Source organism: Camellia sinensis, chromosome 11, assembly GCF_055761805.1.
Source record: "Camellia sinensis isolate YWXY chromosome 11, ASM5576180v1, whole genome shotgun sequence".
In the NCBI taxonomy this organism is placed as follows: Eukaryota; Viridiplantae; Streptophyta; class Magnoliopsida; order Ericales; family Theaceae; genus Camellia; species Camellia sinensis.
This window is the reverse complement of record NC_138971.1, coordinates 66,082,145-66,090,978: the sequence shown is the minus strand read 5'-3', so window position 1 is coordinate 66,090,978 and position 8,834 is coordinate 66,082,145.

Here is an 8,834-nt window from a genome sequence, read left to right as displayed (position 1 = left end):
CAATGTGGCTGATATTAATGTGATACTCCAGTATGATAGGTATGATGTGACACTCTAAAAAATTAAAAATTCTTCAATGTACTTTTTTTAAATTTAATAACGTAGCGGGTATGATGTGACACTATAAAAAAAATTAAAATTTAGTGTAGTTTTCTTAAATGTAACACGTGACACTCCAACATAAGGGGTATGATGTGACCTTCCAAAAAAATTAAAAGCTACTTAGTGCCATTTTCCTAAATGTGACGATACGACGAGTATGATGTGACAACTAAAAACTACTTAGTGTATTTTTTTTTCAAATATGATGACGTGGCGAGTATTGTGTGATATTCCAAAAAAAATTAAAAATTTCTTAGTATACTTTTTTTTTTTCAAATATAACATGTGACACTTCAACATGACATGTATGATGTAACACTCCAAAAAAATTACATGTGATACTGTAAAAATATTAAAAAGTCCTTACTGTACTTTTTCTAAATGTAACAAAGTGACCTGTATAATGTGACACTCTAAAAAAATTAAAAAAAAAATTAGTGTAATTTTTCCCAAATGTAACATGTAATACTCTAACGTGACAGATATGATGTGATACTCTAAAAAAATTAAAAACTTATTAATGTATTTTTTTCAAATATGACACTCCAACGTTACAGGTATGATGTAACACTAAAAACTTCCTTAATATATTTTTTTCTAAATGTGATATTCTAATATGACGGATAAATAAATTATTGTACATCTAAAAAAAAACTAAATAAATCACAAAAAAAAAATTATATAAATCATAAATTTAAAATATAAAATTTATTGATCAATCACCCAAATATATATATATATATATATATGCTCTGACTATCTGTAAAAGTTTTATCGGAACGAAATCAAAGATACCATTCCGTTTCTCTGCAAAGAGAACTGAGCATAAAAAAGATACCATTCCTAGCAGTCAAATCTGTTCCATGAATAAAATGCTTCCAAGTTTTTAACGGTGAAGTACACTTACCTCCGTGGGAGATTTTTGTGGTTTCAATAATAATACTTTCTCTACTTTTAAAATTATTATCAAAATTATTATTAGGTTATTTAACAAAATTTACTATTATCATACTAATGTCATACAAAAAGTAATGAAATTATCAATTAATTACCTTGTCTATTAAGATGCTGTTTGGATTAGGTCTTCTATTAATGAGAAGGGAGTTTCGGTAGTGCAAAAGGGCCGAGTTACTGACCTAATGGGCTGAGCTCGGTCCACTGCCTTATAGTTAGTTGGGCTAGATTGAAGCGGATTGGGTCCGCTAAGCAATATCAACCGAGCTCCATTACCTTAGCTGGAGTGTCCTATCCATGAATCGTGTTGACCTTACCGAGTTATGGTGAGCCAAGCAGAGTTGGGCCAAGATACAGAACTAGGGCGAGTTTGAATGACTGGGCCAAGATTCGGTTGACCGGCTGGGCACCTCAAAGCTAGGCAAGTTGGTGTAAGCTGTTGGGAGGGAATGACCTAGTACCGGATTACGTGTAGCTCGGCAAGAGCTGTCACGTGGCCCAATGGAAAGGCACATGGGAGAATTCACTGTTCGTGCGTGACAATACCGTTTGGCTATTTTGTCGATGCTATTTGGCAGTATTGTTGCACACATATGTGGAGGACGAAGAGAGGATAATGCATCCACGTGTCCAGGAGAGGCAAACCTTGCATTGCCCCCATACAACAGGTCTGCAATTTTCCTTACACTGGGCAATCTTCTCTTTTGTCCCCTTTGTTCTCTTCCTGTGAGTGCTAACTTGACCGTCGAAGGGGTTTTCCGGCAAAACACCCTTCGGGCAGCTCATCGTCGCTATGTTTTTAGGTTCTACGACATAGTTTGGAGAAGCACGAAGCTTGGACGCAAGGAGTACGTAAACGTAGAATATTTGCTCCTGTACAATTGGCGCCGTCTGTGGGAAGCCGACAGGCAAAGCCTTGTCCTCCAAGCTTCTCTGTTTAACTTCGATGGCGAATAACGACGAGATCTCGCTATCCGCCATTGACGACATCACTCTAGAGTCTGTTCGAAGGTGAGATAATCTATCCGTCATTCCGAACATGATTGGTTTGAAGACTTCCACCAAAAAGCTACACAGAGACGCGCAAGATAAATGAACGAGGATTACTAAACATTCACAGAGTCCTAAAGGGCACTGGCAACGAAGGGAATCGCACACTCAACATCTGGAGCACAAATTGAGAGACTAGGGTGCCATCATTCTGGCAGTTGAGATTGAGGTGCTGAAGCGGTAGATTAAAGCGAAGGGTGTTGCTGGAGTAGGAAACCACAGTTGAGCGCACCCAGCCCCATCGCTCAAGTAGTCAGAACAGGCAAGGGACACCTTCTCTCTCCATTACCAGGAGCTATGGAGTTGGCGACTCCGTCTTGCTGGTAAAGAGATCATGCACGCGAAATAGTAGCTATCGCCCTTTTCATCCATTGACGACGTCGAGATGCTCTTACTTTGCCTGATCGGAGGATCTGAGGGACGTCCTGGAGGAGCATGCACACCACAGAGAAGCCCAAAGAGTGCCGATGTTTTAGAGGCTGAACCCTAGAGTCCACTCCAGTGAAGAGGTGGCCATGTCGCCTCCTAGAATGTTGGTTAGAGCGTCGGTGGACAGAGACGTAGCAAGGCTTAGCTCCACCCCACTTTCTCCTGAGATTGAGAGCACACCGCTCCCCGCTAGTTTCCACGAACCTAAGTTCACATTATATGACGGCAAGACGGACCCATATATGCACATTAGTTATTATGGACAGGTGATTTTGGGGCATAGACGCAATGATGCCTTGATGTGCCTCATATTTTCGCCGAGTTTCAGGGAGTTGGGCTTGAAATGCATCGAAAGGATGTCGGAGGAGAGTATCGTGGGGTGGCAGCAGCTAGTGGAAACATTTGTCACAAGATTTAAGACCAACACCAGAACACCGAAGGAGGTCGACCACCTCCTGGGCATAACGATGGACTCGAGAAATTCATTGAAGGCATACAACACCAAATATTGGGAGACCTACAACGAGATCCTTAATTGCCCCACTAACTTGGCGATCGCCTAGTACAAGCGAGGCCTACCAGTCAGACATAGACTATGGGACTCGCTTATTATGAGCAACCCACAACTATGGAGTCATTGATGCAACGGATTAACGAGCACATCTGAGTTGAGGATGATGTAGTTGCAGCCACCGAAAAGACGAATCCAATAGTGGTGGACAAATGAGTAGTAAGGAAAGTTCACTCTGTGGGGTAGGAGAGCAACAGCCTAAGCAATCGAGGAAACGATCAAAATCGCGATGCCAACTGCAATGGTCAAAACAAGGGTCGTGATAATAATCGGGCTAACACTCCTCGCAACGAGGAAGAAGATGCCAAGAGAAAGTTGAAGGCACGAACTGACATTACAACTGCCTTTAAAATCCCGGTCTATCGCATCCTTAGTGAAATTCGAGACGAGACATACGTCCGGTGGCCAACAAAACTGGGAGATGCTCAGAGGGAGTTCAACCTGAGATACCGCTGCACTTACCATGAGGAGAGGGTCACCGCACGGAGAATTGTGTGCCATTAAAGCAGCATTTAGAAGAACTGATCACGGCAGGACACCTAGACCGATACATTGATGGTGGTATGAGGGTAGCTCAACAAGGGAAAATCGAGCCAAATGAGCTAGCTGTCCAAGGTGCCGCACCCGAGGAAGTCATCAACGTCATCTATGGAATGATTGAGACAGTGTGGGTTTGTGAGCTCAGAGGAATGATTAATAAGATTGAACACATGAGGGAAGTACTAGACCAAGGTGCAAGACATTATGACCTTTTCAAGCAAGGACTTGGAGAGAATTCAAACCCCTCACAACGACGCCCTAGTGGTGACTCTCCGTGTCAGGGATTTTGACATCAAGAGAATCTTGATTGACCAGGGCAATTCGGTCGAGATCATGTACTACGACGCGTTCAAATAGATGAAACTAAAGGAAAAAGACTTAGCTCTAGCAACCTCTCCTTTAGTTGGCTTCAATTCATAGCCAAAGTGGCTGATCGACAAGATCATATTGTCAGTCAAAGTGGGATCAATCACGAAACAAGTGGAATTTTGGGTGTGTAGCTTGCTTTTTGTGCTTCTTGGAGGGTTGTAGTCTCCTCGGATACGATAGCCCTACAGTTCGGACTCCTGTGGTTCTGAATCTAGTTTCACAAGTGCAATGTGAAACAGATAAACACAAATGAGTCCAAATTCGGCAAATCTTTTGGAAACTCAATTTTTAATCAACAATACCAAAAGTGGACTGCATTGCCAGATTTCAGAGTCGCCACCTAAATATTTTTGAAAAATTTAAGAAATCCGTGACCTGTGCCAAAGGCCACTTGTCCATCATAACCAAAGTATCTCGACTCGGGAACTTAAGTATGACAGAGGAAGGACATGAATTGAGCACCCCACTCACCCGATCAAAGATCGAGCTCTACTAATCATGATGTGATTCTTATATACAGTATATGCTCCTGTTCTGATTTTTATGCTATCTTTATTATGTGAGGTCAAACAAGTATATACTATTTCACAAAATTTGGAACACTTTGATTTCATGTTCGTTTGAAAAGTGTTTTGAATACGAGTCACTTGAAAAAGTGAACTCGTATGTACATTAAGCAAACCATCCCAATTTAAGTAAGTAAATAAAAGGGAAAAAGAAATGGGGGTTGAAAGACATACAAATATTACAAGTGTTACAACTTGGCCCTCGCACAAGAGGGTCCGAATGAATGTCCTAATTAAACTAATTATTACAACACCCAATTAATTAACTTTATTAACTAGCTATTACACATTCAAAGGGAATCTAATTAATTACAACATACTAATTAATCTAAGAGCTCTGTAAGCTAATTAATTCAAACAGGGGATCGAAGAACCATGCGTGCAATCGAGAACATCCTCCTGGAAAATCCTTTGTTTTGCTGCCAGAATTGTTTTGTTTTGCAGTCAGAAAATTAATATGTTTTCACCCCAGCTTCTGCTCTGTTTTGTGAGTAAAATGCCACTTCTCGTGCAATAAAAGGTGGTTGGCTGTCCATGGAAAGTGGTCGGCCAGATGCAAGGTTGTTCAGTCAGCCACTGGTTTTTGGTACTGCTATGCTGCAACAGAATAGAAACAGAGAAAAAAAAGAGTGTTTCCAGGGGATGTTTGTCCTTTCTGCCTTTCCCTATCATGAAACTGATCAAAGGAAGAGTATAATCGATTCACAAACCATCAATTGCGCAAGGTTGTTGTATGATGATATATGAATCAATGGGACAAAAAGTCAATAACTGGAAATAAAAGACTAACAACACCCTTTTCTTATCATGGAGTTACCTCAAAGAAAGTGGTGGACATTGTCTCTTGAACCATTAAACGTCACTAGAGAGTACGCAAGGAGTCAAGACACAATGGGTTCAATCAACGTCTGATTGAACATGACTTGATTTTATTATCTTGTTAACCTCTTTTGCTCCAATTTTTGTAGACCTCTTTTATTACCTTTCCATTACTTAATCATTTTTGTCCAAAGTGATAGTTATGTCCACTAATGAAGAGAAGTGTCAAACAAGACGTTATTTTTGGCATGAGAGAGATGTAATGCCTTGGTAATGTACCTCCGAAGAGATTAAACCATTAAGCATGGAAGGTTTCTTTTTCATGCCTTAAACAACAATCGAATTTGAAATGACTCTTAAGCAAAGAAAACCAAGAAATGAGGGAGGTTGCAGAGATGATTATTGCAAGTGTGAGCACATGTATGAAAAGTATGAAATAAAAACTATCAACTCGAATAGGTTGTCATCTAAGGCCTAAACCACCAAGGTTATGAGGACTTACAACAATACAAGCATAATATTCAAAGCATAAGCTATCTAAACAATTAAAATAGCCCCCAAAACACCAAAAACAATGCTGAAATGAATTTGCAAAGGCTAAAAAAGGTAAGGAAAATGGAAGAGAATTAAAGCTATCAAGCAAGCCTAAAGAGGGGTGGCTAACCCCTTCACTTTTTAGACCTTAAAACCACATATTTTAGCCTTTGAAATCTCTAAAAAACAGTGGCCAAAAGTTGAGAAACAAGTGGGAAACACAAGGATAAAAGCTTATGGAACAAGGTTTAAAGAAGGGTGATTAACTCCTTCACCTTTGGTAGTTTTAAATCACAAGTTTCAACCCACCAAGGCTGTCCAAAAATAGTCTGAAAATAGCCAGAAAAGAGAAGAAAAAATTTGTGTAAAGATGGCCAAAGTTATATCTATTGAAGAGGAGTTACTCTTTGGTCACAAACCACAAGATATCCATTCTCAAGGGCTGAGATTTTATCTCAAGAATCTCAGCAAGGAGCCTCAAATTTTTGGTTTAGGAAGTGTATGTATAGTGTATGTATATTGCAAGATAGAAAGGGAGAGTGTTTTACAAAGTTTTGGCTTTTAACAAAATTTTCTAACCTAAAACCAAGAGGGAAGGTCCCTTATATATATAAAAACTGGTTGCTATCTTGGAAATATCTCTATTGGGCCAGCTGGTGCTATGTATGCACATGAGGGGACAGTTGGCAGTAAATATTTATTTTTCCTGGAAACCTGGTCGGCCAGCCACTTAGGGGACGACCAGCCACTTAGGGGACGGCCGGCTACTAATTTTTGGCCAGCCAGCCACCTTTTGGCCAGTAGGCCTCTAAGTGGTCAGGCTTAGAAAAATTAGGTTTTGGCTCAAAGGAGGTGCAAGGTATTTTGGCTCTGAAACTCAAAATCGAAGCTCCTTGCTGAGGAAATCGAATGTTTGTACAACGTAGTGTTTCATCATCGAGTGTTCAACGTGAGGCACCCAAGTCTTATGGGCGGTCAAAAATGGGGTGTCTACAGTTGCCCCTCTTTGACAAAACTCGAAGTCGTGAAATGATGTGAGTGAATGTCAAAGTCCAAAGACAACCCATTTTGAGAAGGCCGTAAGACTTGGGCAAGTAAACAAAATGCGGATGAAGTTGCTTGAACTCGAAAGTTGCCTATGTATCCCTTTGTAAGGAATCAAACTAGCGTAGTTCAGGGCCAGGATGCAAATGATACACAATGTAATGAAGTAATCGAACCACAAGTAGTGCAAAACACACGAATACCACAAAAAAAATGAAGATGCAAATCAAACTACGTTTAACATAGAAAATGTGCTGGAACCCTCAAACAACAATTCTTGCGGAATAGGCGCATACACATGCAAAACTATGCATTTCCCAGAAAGAGTACAAGCAATTTGGGTGTTATGATATAAGTGAGGAATGATCTGCTGGGAAAAGATAATAATCCTAAATGCTGAATGCTACAAGACAAAGTACAATGCAATGGATGCAATAGATGAAGTGAAAAGGAGCGTAGGTCGAACTATATCTTACATAGAAAAGATATGGACACAAAACAAACCACGTCAAACACAGAAAAGGTGTCGGAACCCTCATCTTACAGGATAGGTGTGTACACATGCAGAGCTATGCTTTAACGTGAAAAGTATGAGCACATGCCAAACTAAGCTTAACATGGAAATGATGCAAGTAATAAAATGGTATGGGTGTAATGGATGCAGTGGATAAAATGGATGCAATGGATAATGGATAAGGTAACATATTCCAACCATGCTGGCATCATGAGAGGAAGAAGAACACTCTAACCGCACTGAAATCGTGAGAAGAGGCCTTGAGAAAACTGCTTAGGGTCGTGTTTCTGTACGCCTTGAGATAAATTCCAAACGCGCTGAAATCGTGTGAGGAAGGAAGAACACTCTAACCACGCTGAAATCGTGAGAAGAGGTCCTAAGAAAACTGCTCAGGGTTGCATTCCTGCATGCCTTGAGATAAATTCCAAACACGCTAAAATCGTGTGAGGAAGGAAGAACACTCTAACCACGCTGAAATTGTGAGAAGAGGTCCAAAGAAAACTGCTCAGGGTCGCGTTCCTGCACACCCTGAGATAAATTCCAAACACACTAAAATCGTGTGAGGAAAGAAGAACACTCTAACCATGTTGAAATCGTGAGAAGAGGTCCTAAGAAAACCGTTCAAGGTCGCGTTTCTACACGCCCCGAGATAAATTTCAAACATGTTGAAATCCTGTGAGGAAGGAAGAACACTCTAATCATGCTGAAATTGTGAGAAGAGGTCCTGAGAAAATCACTGAGGGTCGCGTTCGTGCACGCTCTGAGATAAATTCGAAACATACTGAAATCCTGTGAAGAAGGAAGAACACTCTAATCATGCTGAAATCATGAGAAGAGGTCCTGAGAAAATCGCTCAGGGTCGCGTTCTTGCACGCCCTGAGATAAATTCCAAACACACTGAAATCGTGTGAGGAAGGAAGAACACTCTAATCATGCTAAAATCGTGAGAAGAGGTCCTGAGGAAATGTAATGATGTGATAGATGAAAAGAGTATGATGAGATTGTGCAATAGATGCACATAGTTTGAGATTGTGCAATAGATACACAAAGTATAATGAGATTGTGTGATAGATGTAAAGAGTATGAGATTGTGCAATAGATGCACAATGTGGTATGATTGACAAGCAATGTAGTGGATGACGTGTAGAAAATACAGTAAACAAAGAAAGTGGCACTTTAGAAAGCACCTCATAGAGCAAGTGGCAATAAACCGCTCTACTCTGATGGGGATCTCCCCTGTTATGTTCTTGGAACTCTTACCTTCAACTCATAGTTCAAAGGTCCTCGAATGCTGACAATGGATAAAATTTGCATGCAGAAACCATGGATGCCACTTTTCTTC